Source organism: Perognathus longimembris, chromosome 2 (assembly GCF_023159225.1).
Source record: "Perognathus longimembris pacificus isolate PPM17 chromosome 2, ASM2315922v1, whole genome shotgun sequence".
Lineage (NCBI taxonomy): Eukaryota > Metazoa > Chordata > Mammalia > Rodentia > Heteromyidae > Perognathus > Perognathus longimembris.
The window spans coordinates 148,929,089-148,946,596 of NC_063162.1; the positions used below are offsets into that span (position 1 = coordinate 148,929,089).

General features: G+C 47.5%; 1 non-coding gene across 1 annotated transcript; it reads left to right on the plus strand.

Annotated features, from left to right (window-relative positions):
- The first annotated feature begins 15,923 nt into the window (after window positions 1-15,923).
- On the plus strand, window positions 15,924-16,053 carry LOC125347436. The gene has a single exon (XR_007210216.1). It is a non-coding gene; the product is annotated as a small nucleolar RNA SNORA51 (small nucleolar RNA).
- The last annotated feature ends 1,455 nt before the right edge of the window (window positions 16,054-17,508 follow it).

The following is a 17,508-nucleotide window of genomic DNA, read 5'->3' on the forward strand; positions in this document are numbered from 1 at the left end:
CCCAGGGCCCTGGGTTTCCTAAGGTTCTCTACTGCTGAGCCATGAAACCTTCTATACCTCTTTTTTTTTTTGCCAGTACTGGGGCTTGAACTCAGAGCCTGAGCACTGTCCCTGGCTTCTTTTGCTCAAGGCTAGCACTCTGCCACCTGAGCCACAGCGCCACTTCTGGCTTTTTCTATGTTTGTGGTGCTGAGGAATCGAACCCAGGGCTTCATGCATGCTAGGCGAGCGCTCTACCGCTAAGCCACACTCCCAGCCCCTCCCGAGCCCTCTTTTTCCCAGGTAATTTTTAGGAGAGGCTCTCACTTCCCACCTAGAGAAGTGCCTGAGCCACAGTCAGCCTCTTTTAGGCTTTCTGGAACCACAGACACCAAGCTCCACATCTAGCTTTCCTCTGCTGAGTTCCAGGCTGGCCTGGAACTGCAATCCTCCTGTTCTCAGCCTCCCACGTAGCTAGGGTCACAGGCATGAGCCACCAATGGCCAGCTCATAATTCACATTCTTAAGATGCAGAACCACCAGTATGATCATGTGTGTAGTTGTGATTTTTTTTAAGTATTCTCTGATTTTTAGCCATCATCAAAACATTGACCTGCTAAATGTAAAGCAATGACTTCTGAGATTGAAGTTTCTTAGGAGCTTGGATGGCTTTGTCTTCCGCGGGTAATGGCATCCCCGCGATGCTCCTTGGTGCCACCAGCAAGACCAGGCACAGAGCTCCCCGCACCTCTTCGTCTGAAAGTCAGGGGCTGTGCTGATGGAGGGCAGGCACTGTGAATGGGTTCTGGAGGACCTCTGCCTTTCCCGTCACATGACCCAGCAGTCTCTATGATGATTGAGGAAGACAGGGTCTCCGGAAAGCCCCATCAAGGGCAACGCAGCCCCAGCTCAAGACTGACTAAAGTAAGTTCCTATTGTTACAAAGCCAGTCTCTAGAACTTTCCCATCCTGCAAAACTGAAACTCTGCGCCTGAAACAATAGCTTCCTCTCCACCCCCCCCCACCCCATCCCCAGGCCCTGCAAGTTACCATTCTAATTACTTTCCGTTTCCATGGATTTGCTATCGCTTATATAAACAGGAATCGTACAGAATTTTGACCTCGTGTAGCCAGCTTATTCCACTCAGCACAATGTCCTCAAGGTTTATTGACTTGAAATACAGGAACCTTCTAACACTGAGCTCTAGCCATGACGACGCGGAATTTAGAAGGCACACCCCCAGTCCACGTGGGGGGCCGGTCGGAGGTCCTCCTTGTCCATTAGGTCTAGAGACCAGTGGGTCATTCACAGAAACACATGGTAGTAACATACACACACACACACACACACACACACACACACACACACACACACACACACACACACACACGGTTCCAGACATCTGCTGTATTCAGTCTGGAACGACACAGTGAAGGGGACCAACATGTTAGGTCAGAAAGGGACTCACTGTAGCCAAGCCAAGTTCTGTTCCTTTTCTCAGAAAGGCCGCATGGGGCCCATACGTCTGAGATTTCTCCATGCCCTCGGTGAGGAGCGACTTGAGATCACACGAGCTGCTGATCTGGACCGGCCCGGTGAAGTGATTCCGGAGGACGGGGTCTTTGAAGCACTTAGCCTAGAAGCGCTCAAGACACATTGGATACCGGTTGGTTGGGTTTTGTTTGGATTTGTTTTTAGTTACGGAGGCCAAGCACCGTGGCTTGTCCCTGTAATCCCAGCCCAAACCAGGAGGCTCAGGATGCAAAGCCAGCCCAGACCACAAGAGGAAGAAGCTCGCGAGGGTCGGGTCTCCACCCTGGAGCCACGTGCGGGCGTGACAGTGGGCACCTGTGACTCCAGCGCCTGGGGAGTACGGGGAGGAAGACGGGGGCCCCCCGGCTAGCCACGGGCAGAAATGCCAGATACTTCCTGAAAAGCAAGTAAGGCAAACAAGGGCTGGTAGTGTGGCTCAAGTGGTAAAGGACCCGAGGCCCAAGCTTCAGTACTGCCCAAAGTGGACAAGCAATGGACGGATACCTGCATCCACAACCAAACCCCAAACATGCACACACACACACACACACACACACACATACACACACATACACACACATACATGGCTTTGGTGGATAATGCTACTAGGTCTTCAATAAAGGTATTAATTGTCTCTTAAACTAGATGAAAGCAAGGGGAGGGGGGACAGGAAGAAGGGGAGGGGAGAGGGCAGGAAGGGAGGAGGAAGGGGAGAGAGGGAAGGAGGGAGCCTTCCCAAGACTGGAGAGAGAAAGATGGAGCGCAGCAGCTGCTCCGATGGCCCTTGGCCCGGCCACCCTGACATGGCCGGCAGCTGTCATCAGCCGGGGAGACCTGGGACAGCCAGAGCCCAGAATAGAAGCGGGGCTGCGGGGACCCTCCGATCCACTGCCCGCAGGAATGTCTCTGCATTCTCTCACCCCGGTCACGGCAGGTGCACAGGAAAAAGTCAGAAATAGCTCTGGTGGCTTTGCCTGACCCTGGGGCGGGGGTGGGGTGCTGGGGGGGGGTGGAGGAGGGGGAGGGAGGTCTAGTCTGGAGTCCATGGCTTGGGCGCAGCCCAAGACTCGTGTCTGAAGTTATTTCCTAGGACTTTAAAGTTTATCAACACAGGCTGGGAATGTGGCCTAGTGGTAGAGCGCTCGCCTCGTGTACATGAAGCCCTGGGTTCGATTCCTCATGCACCACATACGCAGAGGAAGCCGCAAGTGGCGCTGTGGCTCAAGTGGAAGAGTGCTAGCCTTGAACAGAAGCAGTTCAGGGACAGTGCTCAGACACAGATACGGTGACGGCAAATGTTTCATTAGGATGAGACAAAGATCAAAGGCAACATTGATAATCAAACATTCTATACATGTAAAGGCTCAGACTTAATCAGAAGGATAGCTTGATTTCGATTTATTTATGCATTCATCTATTTTGGGATACTAAGATTTACACACAGCCTCCGTTGCTTGCTAGGCATTATACTTCACTACTTGAGCCATGTCTCCAGCATTCTGTTTCTGTGTGTGCGCGCATGTGCATGTGTGTGCACACACGTGTGTGCACACGTGCGCCTGTCCCCATGCTCCCTCGTCCTAGGGGCTTGAACTCAGGGCCTTGCTTGCTCATGTGGCTTTTTCCTGTTCAAGGCAGGTACTGTACCACTTGAGCCATGCCTCCAAGAGTCTCACAGACTTTTCTTCCCCAGGCTGGCTTCGAACCCCGCTCCTTAGATCTCAGCCTCCGGAGTAGCTAGGATTGCAAATGTGCACCACCAGCGCCTGACTCCGCTTTTGCTTTTCTTAAAGTCAGATGCTTTCAGAGCTCTGAGGGAGAAATGGTTGGTTCTCTCAGTGACTCCTCAGGGCCAGTCCTGTTCTCTGTCCCTGGGCTCCTTCTGTCTTCCGGGCCTGCGGGGCAGCCCCACACACCCGCAATGACCATCAAACACACTTCATGCACAAGGCCGCTCGACGCCCTGTCTCTCCAGGGACATCCGAGGGCTGCGCAGCTCAGGGTAGACTTCTCCCGGGCATCCGCAGCGCTATTGTTCAGATATGTAAATTGCACATACAGAATCAATGGCTGGCTGAGGGTATTGTCCTGCTGAGCCGGGCCATCTGTCCCAGTTCAACACAGTCTGGTTCAGGGACATTTTAGATAACAGGGTTGCCGGATCTGTCTTCTCTTTGTGGATTTCGAGATGAAGTCCCCCAGCGGGGCTGCGTGACTGTCCCCAGATGGAGCGCTCACTGGGGAAATCGAGTCACAGTCGTTAGAAGGCCAGCAGCGCAGAAGCCATGCGGAGAGGGGGGGCCTCCCTGAGCTCCCAGGCCCAGGTGGAAGAGACCCAGAGCTCTGTTCTTTTTGGAGGGGGGGGGGCAGTACCGGGGCTTGAACTCAAGGCCTTGCATTCTTCCTTTGCTTTTCCACTCAAGGCTGGCATTCTATAACACATGAGCAACATGTCCACTTCCAGCTTTTTGCTGGTTAGTTGGAAATAAGAGTCTTGGGGATTTTTTTTCTGTCCAAGCTGGCTTCAAACCATGATCCTCAGATCTCAGCCTCCTGAGTAGCGAGGGTGACGGGCCTGAGCCACCAGTGACCATCTCAGATCTCTGTTCTGGAGGCAGATTTGCATGTTTCCCTAAGGGCCACCTTCTCAGCATCCCAGCCCCACCCCTCCACTGCCCCCTGAGGAAATTCCAGGGCCATCTACCGATCCCAGGAAAGCAGAGGCCTCGAGGACAAAGGGAGTCACTGACACGGTGATCAGCCATAAGCATTTGTCTCCGGCGACCCTTCCAGGGACCAGCTGTCTCACGCGTCTCCCGAAATCCTGGGATTCCTTATCCAGGAATAACTTTCTGCCCTAGGAATTCTCTTGATTCATTCTCATCCAGGTCCAAGAGTCTTGCCCAATATGTTAGATGTCCCTAACTTAAGATCTGAGCCTTTGGGCTGGGGATATGGCCCTAGTGGCAAGAGCGCTTGCCTTGTATACATGAAGCCCTGGGTTCGATTTCCCAGCACCACATATACAGAAAATGACCAGAAGTGGCGCTGCGGCTCAAGTGGCAGAGTGCTAGCCTTGAGCAAAAAGAAGCCAGGGACAGTGCTCAGACCCTGAGTCCAAGGCCCAGGACTGGCCAAAAAAAAAAAAAAAAAAAAAAGATCTGAGCCTTTTATTGCGAAGCCGATAAATAAATAACGCTATAAATTTGCCTGGTGTTGGTGTCATAGCTACTCAGGAGGCTGAGATCTGAGGATTATAGTTCAAAGACATCCTGGACAGGGAAGTCTGTGAGACTCTTATCTCCAGCTAACCACCAAAAAGGTGGAAGTGGAGCTGTCGCTCAACAGCTAGTGAGACGGCCTCAACAAAGTAAGCTAAGGGGCTGGGGATATGGCCTAGTGGCAAGAGTGCTCGCCTCGTATACATGAAGCCCTGGGTTCAATTCCCCAGCACCACATATATAGAAAAGAGCCAGAAGTGGCGCTGTGGCTCAAGTGGTAGAGTGCTAGCCTTGAGCAAAGAGAAGCCAGGGACAGTGCTCAGGCCCTGAGTCCAAGGCCCAGGACTGGCAAAAAAAAAAAAAAAAGACTGTCTATCAATGGACAATTCTAAAAAAGCGTCGGGGGGGGGGGGGCTGGAAACCATCCAATCATTGACAACTCCTATTTGTAAACCTCCTAGAGTTTTCCTATTTGTAATAGGATTTTACACTAGAAGTATCTCCTGCCCAATCTGAGATTTGGGGGAGGGGAGACGTTTAGTCAACTAACAGCTACTTTTTCCTCTCTGTCCACCCCAAAAGAAAGGTTTCTCATTATGGTCTGAAACGTGTCATTGTGATTTTAGAGATTTTTTTTTTTAGATGGTTTCTTCGAGGTGTTAATCAGTCCTAGCCATCTGGTGTTCTGGGCGTGAGGTGATTGGGTTTTGACTTTACAATGGATGCCCTAATTACATTCACAGTAGTCATATCAGCCCTTCTGTCTGAGTTTCTAGAAGCTTCTGGCAACAACTGCACAGAGGACAAGCTATAAACTCCTATTAGGATTCCAAATCTGAGAAATCAAGAGCAGGTGGGGCTAAGGAAGACTGGGGGGCCGCTCAGCAAGCCCTTGGGGGCCCCTCACACCTCCAGGCTGCCCCGGGCATTAGAGACTGCTGTGACCTCTCAGCCAGTCCTGAGAAGGCGCTGGTCAACAACCAGGCATCTGCCTGCTTTGGGATCCTGCTGCTGCTTCAGGGGGCCGATGACTTGATCTTACTCATTGGTGGTGAATTGATCATCTCCCCCTCAGCCTGCAGGAAATGTCATTGCAAGTGGGGTCCACAGGCCTCGGCCTTGAAGGGAAATCCCTGGGGAATGCTCAGATACAGAATGGAAATGGGGGCCTTGGGGCAGCCAGGGGAGGGGTTGCATGGAGAGCATTATTTGGGTATAGCACAGGCAGTGAAATTGATGGAACAAGAAGGCAGAAGGTAAGTCAAAGGTGTTTAAACAGACCAAATGACATTCCAGTAAATCGGTAGCTCTTGAGAACCTATTCATTTATGGAATGAACAAATATCTGGATGGGAAGGGGTTGGCCAGCATGAGAATTAGAACTCAAGGCCTCATGCTTGTTGTTCTGTTGGTGCTCTACCACTTAAGCCATGCCTCTAACAGGGCTTTTTGCTGGTTGTTTTGGAGATAAAGACTTTTCTTCCCTAGATGCATTTGAACTTCAATCCTCTGGATCTCGGCCTCCTGAGTAATTCAAATAACAGGCACGAGCCAGTGGCCTGGACTTGAACAAATGATTTTTGATTGTTCAGTGGGTATCAAGGGCACTGGGCTTAAGGGCACTTACGAAAAAAGAAAGACAGATGAAAACAGATCTGCAATCCCCAAAAAGGACCCAGAATCTCCTCTGGAAGCAGTTACTCAGGTATTCTTGGGTTTAATTGAGGTCATATTGACCTGGAATTTTCCAGATTTTCATCCACTAAAGTGGGAGGAGTCGTGTCCTATGCTATTCTCTATGCAGGATCCTGGGCTTGATTCCCAGACCAAATCGTCCTCTGGAGATAAACCCATATGAACTCTCTACCAGGCAGGCCCCGAACCTGGGCACTACTGCCCCGCCTGGTTCCTAACCACCACCACCTCCCTCCCCTTTTGAAATAAATTTTCCCTGTCTCTGTGCTCAAGGCTGACATTGCACCACTTGAGCCACAGCTCCGCTTTTGGCTTTTGGCTAGTGAACTGGGAATAAGGGTCCCACAGGCTTTCCTGCCCAGGCTGGCTACCCAGACCTCAGGCTCCTGAGGAGCCAGGATCAGAGACGCACACCACCAGAACCTTGTTTATTTCCTGTTCCTAAAGACCCAGATAGTTAGTGCATTGTCTGTCTTGGATCTTTGACACTTCCTTGAGCGTAAAACTGCCTGGCCTGTCTACTCAGAACCCTCCCTCTTGCTAGGCTGCAAGTTCTGGTAAAAGGACTTTCTCTTTGGCTCTGCCTCTAGTCTCCAGAAAGCCATGGGCTCACGCCTCCAGCTCTGTCACTCATTTGCTCTCTTCCCATTTTGCAGTCCCTGGCTCCTTGCAAGCTGCCCACACCGGATGGTGGCACAGAGCCCCACACTGCCACAGGCCACAGGCCCGGAATCCCTTCCTTCCGGCCAGTCATCTGAGGACAGAGTCAGGCTTCCCAGCCTTTCCCCAGGAACAGCTGCACGAGCTGGAGGGTCAGCGAGAGGGTAGGGCTGGCTGCAGGCAGGTCCTGATAAATCTGCCCGTGTCAGGGAAAGCTACAGAGCCCTTAAAGAGTAAAAAGAAGACAAGAGCTCCCTTGACAGGAACATGTTGACACATGATTAAGAATGATAACTCATGACATGTCTGTGTTTAAAATATGAGGAAGATGATGACTGTTTAATCTCATCTTTTCCAGGTGGATGGTGGAATGCAAGGGTGGATACGATTTGAATCTAATTAAAGAAATCACTTCAATCTACATCAATGTCTTAACAATAGTTGTCTCAGGCTGACACTATGAGTTCCATATAATTTCTCTCTCATATATATATATATAGATAGATAGATAAATAGATAGATAGATATTAGTTCTGGGAGTTGAACCCAGGGTTTCCTGCATAAATTTTTTTAACTAGAGAATTTTGCATTCCTGATAGAAAAAAGTTCTGAGTTATTGTTATTTAAAATGTTCATTGAAAAATCAAAGCACTTCCCTTCTAGCTCAGCGTCTAACCCATTGAGTGTGGGTCCTGTATAAAGGGGAGTACAAAGAGGAAAAGCTCCCAATGGGACCAGCTGGAAAGAATCGAAGCCCAGAGAGACACTATCTAGGAATGAAGGAAGAATAAAAATGGTGCCAACTTACGGAGAAAGATGTTTGAGATGACACCTTAGGGGGACAGGGGGTGAATCAAAGCACCACTTGATTTCCTTGGCAAAAGGAAGATGAGATTTGTAGAGAGACACATTTATAATCCAACCAAGTGGTTTAGGGGGACAATATAGTGGAATATGGTTTGTCAGATATATCTTTAGACTAGTGTCATAGTCCATTTTGTGTTGCTATAGCAAACTCCCCGGGGCTGCATAACTTAACAAGTAAAGATTTTTTGGATGATGATTTTGATGGCTAGCAGATTCAGACAACATGGAGCTGGCATCTGCTCAGCTCTGGTGAGGTGTTGGCCAAATGGCGTCACAATGATCAACACACATGGAGACCAGTCCGTGGCCAAATCTCTCTAGGCAGAACCATTTCTAGTCACCTCTGCCTCCAAGGCCTCATGTCATATAACTCCTTGGCTCAGAAAGATGAACAGAACCATGGAGCCTCCTCAGAATCTGCTACTTGAACTACAGACTAAGTTCGTAGTAGAAAGGAAAGAAACCATGATATTAACATAAGCCAGGGCAGGGCAACTGGGAAGGTAAAATAGGCACAACTGCAGCTAGTCAACAGAGTGACTTGCTAACCAATGAATGTGGGTTTGGAGCACAAGAATCTATTATCTCCAAGCTTCCTCATTCCACAAGAGGTGAGGAACCTACCACTCTTCCAGAGAGGGAAATAAAGGAAAGAGAACCAGTTCTCAAGATGGAAAGGATTCTGTTGGCTTTGGACTTATTAATGACACGCTTTGAACATCTGGTTTCTTCCATACAACTCATGTTGCATTGCAATGTATGACTGTTTTGTGAAGGAAAAACTAATGTCCCAAATTTTAACCAGAATACTTTTCGGCCCTTCAACATTCTATGCCTGAATTGTGTGTGTGTGTGTGTGTGTGTGTGTGTGTGTGTGTGTGTGTGTGTGTGTGTACTCATGATAGTACTGGGGCTTGAATTCAGGACCTAAGCACATCTCTTAACTTGTTTGCTACCATTTGAGCCACAACTCCACTTCCAGAGTTTTGCTGGTTACCTGGAGATAAGAATCTCGTAGACTTTCCTGCCCAGGCTGGCTTTAAATCACAATCCTCAAATCTCAGCCTCCCAAGTAGCTAGGATTACAGGCATGAACAAAACACGAGAAGAATGCACTACTTCTTAGATCATGACATTTCATAGCAGAGCTACAAATTCCTAAACTGGCCCTACACCCTCAGGGTGTGCACACCTGCAGAGCAAGCCAGCAGCAGGGGACCCCCCCACCACCACCCCAGCCCTGGGGCACCCCCACTGCTCACTTGCACCCCTCACTGCAACCATCCCAATGGCACCTTTCCCAAAAGGAGAGCGGCGGGGCGCGTGCGCGATGGAGAACGTCGTGGCTTGGGCTTCGCTTCGTAGGCGGCGAGGATGTGGACGGGAAGGCAGGCACCCTCACCCAGACACGGAGGTGCGTCATTAGGCGATTCCATCACCATGCCAACATCACAGAGGCCATCCCACAAACCTCAATGGCGCAGGGCAATCACCACCGCTGCACGCAGGAGAGGAACGCCATAAACCAGAGGAGCGAGGCCACCACACCGCACAGTGCCTCCCGCAAAGCGGCTCGCTGTGAGCAGCAGATGCTCCAAGACAACAACAGAAGCCCCGGGAAGCACAGGCGGTAACAGAGTCGCTTATTATCATCTAGCGTTTATGCGATGCTCCTTAATTGTCTGGGCTTTCCTTTTATGGGACTGGCAGCAAGGTAGGTGTGTTTACACCAACCTCAGCACAATCTCATGAATGGGGCGTGGCACCACCGTGTCACAAGGCCACGAGGTCACTCCCGGGGGAACATTTCAGCACCATATTATAATCTTTTGGTTTGTGCCCAGTACTAGGGCGTGAAGGCAGGGCCTCATATACTCGTTTAGCTTTTTCTTCTCCAGACGGATGCTCTGCCATCAGCAACAGCTCCAATTCTGGCTTTGGGGTGAGGAATTGGAGATAAAAGCCTCAGCTTTGTCTGTCCAGGCTGGCTTGGAATCACCGATCCGCAGAGCTCGGCCTCCTGCGGAGCTGGGGTGACAGACGTGAGCCCCCAGCCACCCAGCTTTCCCTTATGATCTTAGGACCATCGTCGCATTTGCTGTCTAGCACTGACCAAAATGACTCGCCATGGCACAAGGCTGAATGTACCCAAAAGAACTGCATTTGGGGACTTAAATAAATGGTCACACATGCAAGGACGGAGCAACCTCATTTACTGTAAGCAAAAGGCAGAGACCACTCATTTCTACCTTTCGTTTGTTCTTGAACAATATAAACTAACTGTGGTATGCCCTTATAATGGAACATTACTCGACCACAAAAAAGGAATGCAGTACAGAAACATGCTACAATGCAGATGAACCTTGACAGGGTGCTAAATGACAGAGGCCAGTTGCAAAGGGCCCCACATTGTATGGTTCCATTTATGTGAAACTATGTGGAGCAGGGTAACTGGGAGACACAGAATTTAGACAGGGAGTCTGGGGGCAGAGAGGATGGAAAAGCAGGGCAAATCTACTTAATGGGCACAAGGTTATCTTTCTTTTTTTTTTTTTTTTTTTTTGGCCAGTCCTGGGCCTTGGACTCAGGGCCTGAGCACTGTCCCTGGCTTCTTTTTGCTCAAGGCTAGCATTCTGCCACTTGAGCCACAGCGCCGCTTCTGGCCATTTTCTGTATATGTGGTGCTGGGGAATCGAACCTAGGGCCTCGTGTATCCAAGGCAGGCACTCTTGCCACTAGGCTATATCCCCAGCCCAAGGTTATCTTTCTGAAGTAAAGAAAATGTGTTGGGAGCAGATAGAGATGGTAGTTACACAGCATTATGATCTACTAGATGCCACTGGGCTGTTCACTTAAAATGGTTCATCTTATAATATGTAAATACCACCCCGTTAAAAAATAGTAATTTTAAAGAGTTGGAAGTATGGGTGACTCAAGTGGTAAAGCAATTACCTAGCAAGTACTGAGCCATGAGTTCAAATGCCAGTACTACTAAAAAGATAAACAAATTTAAAAGCAAGTGGGAGGGAACTTCCTGGCAATGGTGATCTGAGGATAGGGGTACAGGAATAGATGCCCCCAAAACTGGTGTGCCACAGATCAGCCCAGTCTACTTTTTAAACTAGCCCCTTGGAAACAGAGCTTAATTGGGTACACTCGGACTGAGAGCCCCGGTGCCTCACACCTGTCATCCTAGCTAATGAGGAGGCTGAGATCTGAGGATCGCAGTCCTAAAACCAGCCTGAGCAGCAAAGTCCTCGACTCTCCAATTAACTACCAAAAAGCCAGATGTGGAGCTATGGTTCAAGTAGTAAAACGATAGCCTTAATCACAAAAGCTCAGGGACAGCATCTAGGCCCTGAGTTCAAGCCCCTGAATTCACACACACACACACACACACACACACACACACTCATTTGTGAGGCGCGATCCTAAAGACTGCTCATAATGCCATCACACAGATAGCTATTTTTTAGCTTCTTTTCCCCCAGCACAGTTTGGACAACACATTCCTTAGAATGAATTGAATTAATAGACCCTTTCCCTGCTGCTCCTACTCTTAGAAGCTCATGAACTTGACAGGATAGATTTGTCTCCTGTTTCTTCTTGTTGAACTGGCACCTGTCCGGCTTGGATAGAGAATTGCTGCATGGCAGCTGGAGCTGGCAGGGACCTGCACTGGGAGACCCTGCCACCAGCCAGATGGGGGGCACGCGACCCAGACATCCATCTGGCCACTGCGGCTTCCCAGCCTGGACTGCTTACCTTCCACCTCCTTCCAGCATCTACTCCCTACACAGCTGGGTGGCCTCTGGTGAATGCAGTATGGTGGCTCTTCCCTCCCTGGGCTTGGAAACCTTTCTCATAAGTAGCCTTAAATTTTAAACCTATAATAAACTCCTGACAACCCATCCATAGCTACTCACAAGATAGAGCTGTACAAAGCTCTCCCTAGGCAGGAATGTCATGGAAACTGGTAAGGTCCGAGAATCTAGATTCTAAGACTCGGGAATCATTAGCGGCAGATTTCTAAGAAATAAAAGCTTCCGCTGGACGGGGCGGGGGGGGGTGGACTTCAAGGACATTGGAGGCTGTGTGGACTTCAAGGACATTGGAGGCTGGGAGCGGGCTGTGGAGGGGCTCTAGGTCCTAGAGTCTGAGAGAACATGAATTATCAAGTTCATTCAAGGTCAGGGGCCCGGCCTGGTTTTGTTTATTTGTTCTTCTTGAGGTATGACCTCACTATGTAGCCCAGGCTGGCCCTGAACTTTTGCTCCTTCAGCCTCAGCCTCCCAAGGAATGCTTCTTATTTTTCTGGGTTGGGGGGGGTGGAGGAGGCAGTCCTGGGCCTTGAACTCTGGACCTAGGTACTGTCCCTAAGCTCCTTTTGCTCAAGGCTAGAACTCTACCACTTGAGCCACAGCACCATTTCTGGGTTTTTTGGTGACTAGTTGAATACAAGTCTGGCTTTGATCTGCGATCCCCAGACCTCAGCCTCCTGAGTAGCTAGGATTACAGATGTGCTCCACCAGTGCCCAGCAGCATGGTTTTTGTTTGTTTGATTTTTTTTTGTTTGTTTAGCAAAATGGATTTCAGTTGAATGATCAGCAAGGTTGCTTTAGATGCCACTTGGAATCAATTCTCCAAGCCAGTCACCCCCCTTTGCAGACTTCACCTGCTGTTGAAGAGACCGTAACTGAGGACTCTGCGAACCCACATCCGCATGCAGTTAAAATGAGGAAAGTGTCTTTTCTCCACAAGGCTCCAGCTCCCTTCCTGGCCACCTCTAAAGGACACCTGCTCCAGTGTGGACCCCTTCCCCTCCCGGGTCTGTCATCTCAGCCTCTACCTTGCAAGCTTGAGTAATTACATTTCTTTTCCTCCCATCCTGATTTCACCTGCCAGATTAGCCAGAACCAAAAAAGACTGGAGGGCCAGGAATGTGGCCTAGTGGTAGAGTGCTTGCCTAGCATGCATGAAGCCCTGGGTTCGATTCCTCAGTAGCACATAAACAGAAAAAGCTGGAAGTGGTGCCATGGCTTAAGTGGCAGAGTGCTAGCCTCGACAAAAAGAAGCCAGGGACAGTGCCCAGGCCCAGGAAAAGCAAAGAAAGAAAAAAGAAAAGAAAAAAAAATAAATAAATAAAGCATAGCTTCAGCTAACGACAAACGGCTTTTTCTGGACTGTTTCAGTCAATATGATAAAATGAATATTTTACAACAGAACCAGAAGAGAAAGTATGATGAAAATGATGCCTATGGGAAATCAAACTCCTCCCTTCAAAAATACAAAATGCCAGTGACTCATGCCTGTAATCCTAGCCACTCAGGATCTGAGGATCACAGTTCAAAGTCAGCACAGGCAGGAAAGTCCATGAGACTCTTACCTCCAATTAACTACACAAATACACATACACACACACACACACACACACACACACACACACACACACACACCCCAAAAGTGGAGCTGTGACTAAAGTAACAGAGCACTAGCCTTGAGCTTGAGCAGAAAATAAAAGCTCAGTGATAGTGCCCAGACCCTTAGTTCAAGCCCCAGATCTGGTACACACACACACACACACATACACACTCACACACAAACACAGCCTATTTATTGCCTGCTACTCTGGTGCAAGCTCTCGTCCAGGCAAGCCATACTCCATGCCTCTGTAAAAGAATGAGGTTCCTTTATGGTGTCCTGTCAGGTTAGAAAAACAAAAACAAGGGCAGGTTGAGCTGAGGTCAAGTACTTGAGGATGCCAACACCTCATGGAAAAGAAGAAAAGCAGATTTGAGGATGGGCAGAGGACAGAAAAATGAATATCCAGATACATTAAGTTCACAACAGGACAAGTCTAAAGGAAAGCAGTCTTTGGGAGAAGAGCAAATTAAGCAGGGGCTCTGTGAATTGGCAAGTTCAAGGTGATTAAGAAACACCTGCAATAGGTGTGGCTACATTAACTCAGGTATTTGCTAAGTGTCAAGATCTCTTCCCTTGCAACAGGCTCCCAGTGGCTTTAAATGAGCAGAATTCTGAAAACATCAGCAAAGGAACAAAAGCAGTTAATACAAGATGGAGGGGCTGGGAATATGGCCTAGTGGTAAAGTGCTCGCCTCGTATACATGAAGCCCTGGGTTCGATTCCTCAGAACTACATATATAGATAAAAGCCAGAAGTGGCGCTGTGGCTCATGTGGTAGAGCGCTCGCCTTGAGCAAAAAGAAGCCAGGGACAGTGCTCAGGCCCTGAGTCCAAGCCCCAGGACTGGCAACAAAAACAAAACAAATAAACAAGATGGAATCTTGGTTATGCACAGGCACCATCACTACAAGCTCCAAAAGGAAAATCACATGCTAAAGACTGTCACAACTATTGCTTCAACTCTCACTGTAGCAGCCTTGAAACACCAAGTAAAACTGATGAAATACCCTATTACTCATTCAAAATGAGGTATGAGCCAGGTGTGGTGATACAAACCTATACTCCCATCATTCAGGCATTGGAGGCAGAAGAACACCAGGCTTGAGGCCAGCTTGGGCTACATAGGATGGGGGAGAGGAGAGAGAGAGATGCATAGTGACATGTATACACTATATATATTGTGTATGTATGTATGTATGTATGTATGTATATCACATAAACAGAAAAAGCCGGAAGTGGTGCTGTGGCTCAAGAGGTAGAGTGCAAGCCTTGAGCAAAAAGAAGCCAGGGACAGTGCTCAGGCCCTGAGTCCAGGACTGGCAAAAAACAAAACAACAACAACAAAAAAAAAAAACCTTTAAAACAGGATCATAAATATTATCATAAAATGAATGAGGACAAATATAAAAAGATCAATACATTCAGAGAGAAGCTGGGCACCAGTGGCTCACATCTGTAATCCTAGCTACTCAGAAGGCTGAGATCTGAGGATTGTGGTTTGAAACCAGCTCAGGCAGGATAAGTCCATGAGACCTATCTCAGATTAACCACCAAAAACAAACAAGAAACAGATGGAGCTGTGACTCAAGTGGTTGAGGAAAAAAAAACTCAGGGACAGTGCCCAGAACCTGATTAGAAACCCCAGAACACACAGACAGACAGACAGACAGACACACACACACACACACACACACACACACACACGTTAGAGAGAATACAGATAAATGACTGAAAGAACTGAAAGAGAATAAACAATTAAACAATGTAATAAGAAAGAGTACAGGATATGAAAAAAAGACATTAAATAAAAAATTCAGTATACAAATCCCAAAAAAGAATTAAACAAATTCTTGTAATGAAAAGTTCAATTAGTTAATTTTAAAACTGTGGAAAGTCTCTCCAGTAAAATAGATCAAACTGAAGACAGAATATCAGGGTTCAAAGACAAGGTAGAAGTTTATTTAAACAGTTAGGTGGAGAAATAGAAAAAAAAGTGTGAGTGGGATATGGAAAAAAAAAAAAAAACCACTGGAAGGCTACTAAGAGTCCAAACTTTAGAATGATGGACATAGAAGAATATGTGAAAGCTAATGGCTAGAAAGTGTGTTCAATAAAATAAGAGGAAATTTCCCAAATCTTGCAAAGGAAACAGCCATCCAGGCACAGAATGCTTTCGGATACTCAACTGATCAGACCAGGAGACAACCGTTACAATATGTATTATAGTTAAAATACTAAGTGCTTAGAACAAAGGAATACCAAAAGCTATAAGAAAGAAGAGCCAGGGGCTGGGGATATAGCCTAGTGGCAAGAGTGCCTGCCTCGGATACACGAGGCCCTAGGTTCGATTCCCCAGCACCACATATACAGAAAACGGCCAGAAGCGGCGCTGTGGCTCAAGTGGCAGAGTGCTAGCCTTGAGCGGGAAGAAGCCAGGGACAGTGCTCAGGCCCTGAGTCCAAGGCCCAGGACTGGCCAAAAAAAAAAAAAAAAAAAAAAGAAAGAAGAGCCAATCACTTGCGATGGTAAGCCCATCACAATAATGGCTTCCTGGTGCTTACCACGGGCTATATTCTTACATTGACTGTATAGAAAGAGGAGGAAGAGTAAACCTACCCCATGTACACCTCAGCCCAAACACTGGGCCTGGTGTATTGTGAAAGGGGAGACACAAGGTAGGGAAAAATTAAAATGGCAGACTTCTCATGAGAGCCCTTAAGAGCAAATAGGACATGAAATGATATATTTGAAGATCTGGAACTAAACAACTGTCGACCTAAATTACTCTACCCCCAAAAAAGACAACATTCATAACTGAAGCACAAATAATCTTCCATGCTAAATAAATTTAAGCTAATTTATGACTACAAGACAGCACTGTAGTAGATTCTCAAAGGCATCCTCTACACAAAAAAAGAAGATAAAGGTAACTAAAGTATAGGGAAGAAAATATATCCAACCAGAAGAGAAAATAAACAAAGAGTAGTAAAGAATCAAACACTATAAAAACAACAAAATGGCAAGAACTACTCTGTATCAACAATAGTACTAGAACACTAATGGTGTCAGTTTTCCAGTCAATAGATATGTGAGGTAGATTTAAAAGAATAATCCCATCATGTGCTGCCTATAAAAAATATATCTAACTGGCAAAAATAAACATTGGCTTAGGGTGAAAAGATGGGAGGAAAAGGGGCTGAGGATATAGCCTAGTGGCAAGAGTGCCTGCCTCAGATACACGAGGCTCTAGGATCGATTCCCCAGCACCACATATACAGAAAACGGCCAGAAGCGGCGCTGTGGCTCAAGTGGCAGAGTGCTAGCCTTGAGCGGGAAGAAGCCAGGGACAGTGCTCAGGCCCTGAGTCCAAGGCCCAGGACTGGCCAAAAAAAAAAAAAGATGGGAGGAAAAAAAACTACAAGCAAATGGACCCCAAAAGCAGGCAGGAGTATCTGCACTCATATCTGACAAAGTAGACTTCAAACTAAAACAAGTCAGAAGAGACAAAGATCATTTCATATTAATAAAGGGAATGATCAATCAAGAGGAAATAACAATTAACAACATCAAATGTCAGTGTATTCAACTGCATTAAACTACGGGATTTAGAAGCACAGAAAGACCCCAACACAATGATTGTGGGAGACTTCAATACTCCGCTCTCACAAATAGACAGGTCATCAAAACAAAACAAAGCAGCAAAGAAAACTCCGAATTATTAAACTCAGAACTAAAGGAACATAGAATTCAACAGCAAAAAAAAACTATAGAAAATATTCAAACACGAGACTTAGCAACCCATTATTGAATGATGAGTGGGTCTCTGAAGAATTAAGGTAGGACATACAAAAGTTCCTAGAATCTAATGAAAATGAAAGACGCAGGAGAATTGAAATGCAAATTTCTCTCCTTATGTAAGTTGATGTTTAATTATTCTCCAGAACCACAGAGCATTTGAGCAGACCTCAAAAGAAAACAACCGAAAGAAGGAAGGCCCCAAACATAGGCCCCACCTAAAAGAAGTAAAGGCTGTAGCATGGTTCTAGAGCAATAAAAGAAATCATAAAGGGGCTGGGCACCAATGGCTCATGCCTGCAATCCTAGCTACTCAAGAGACTGGGATCTGAGG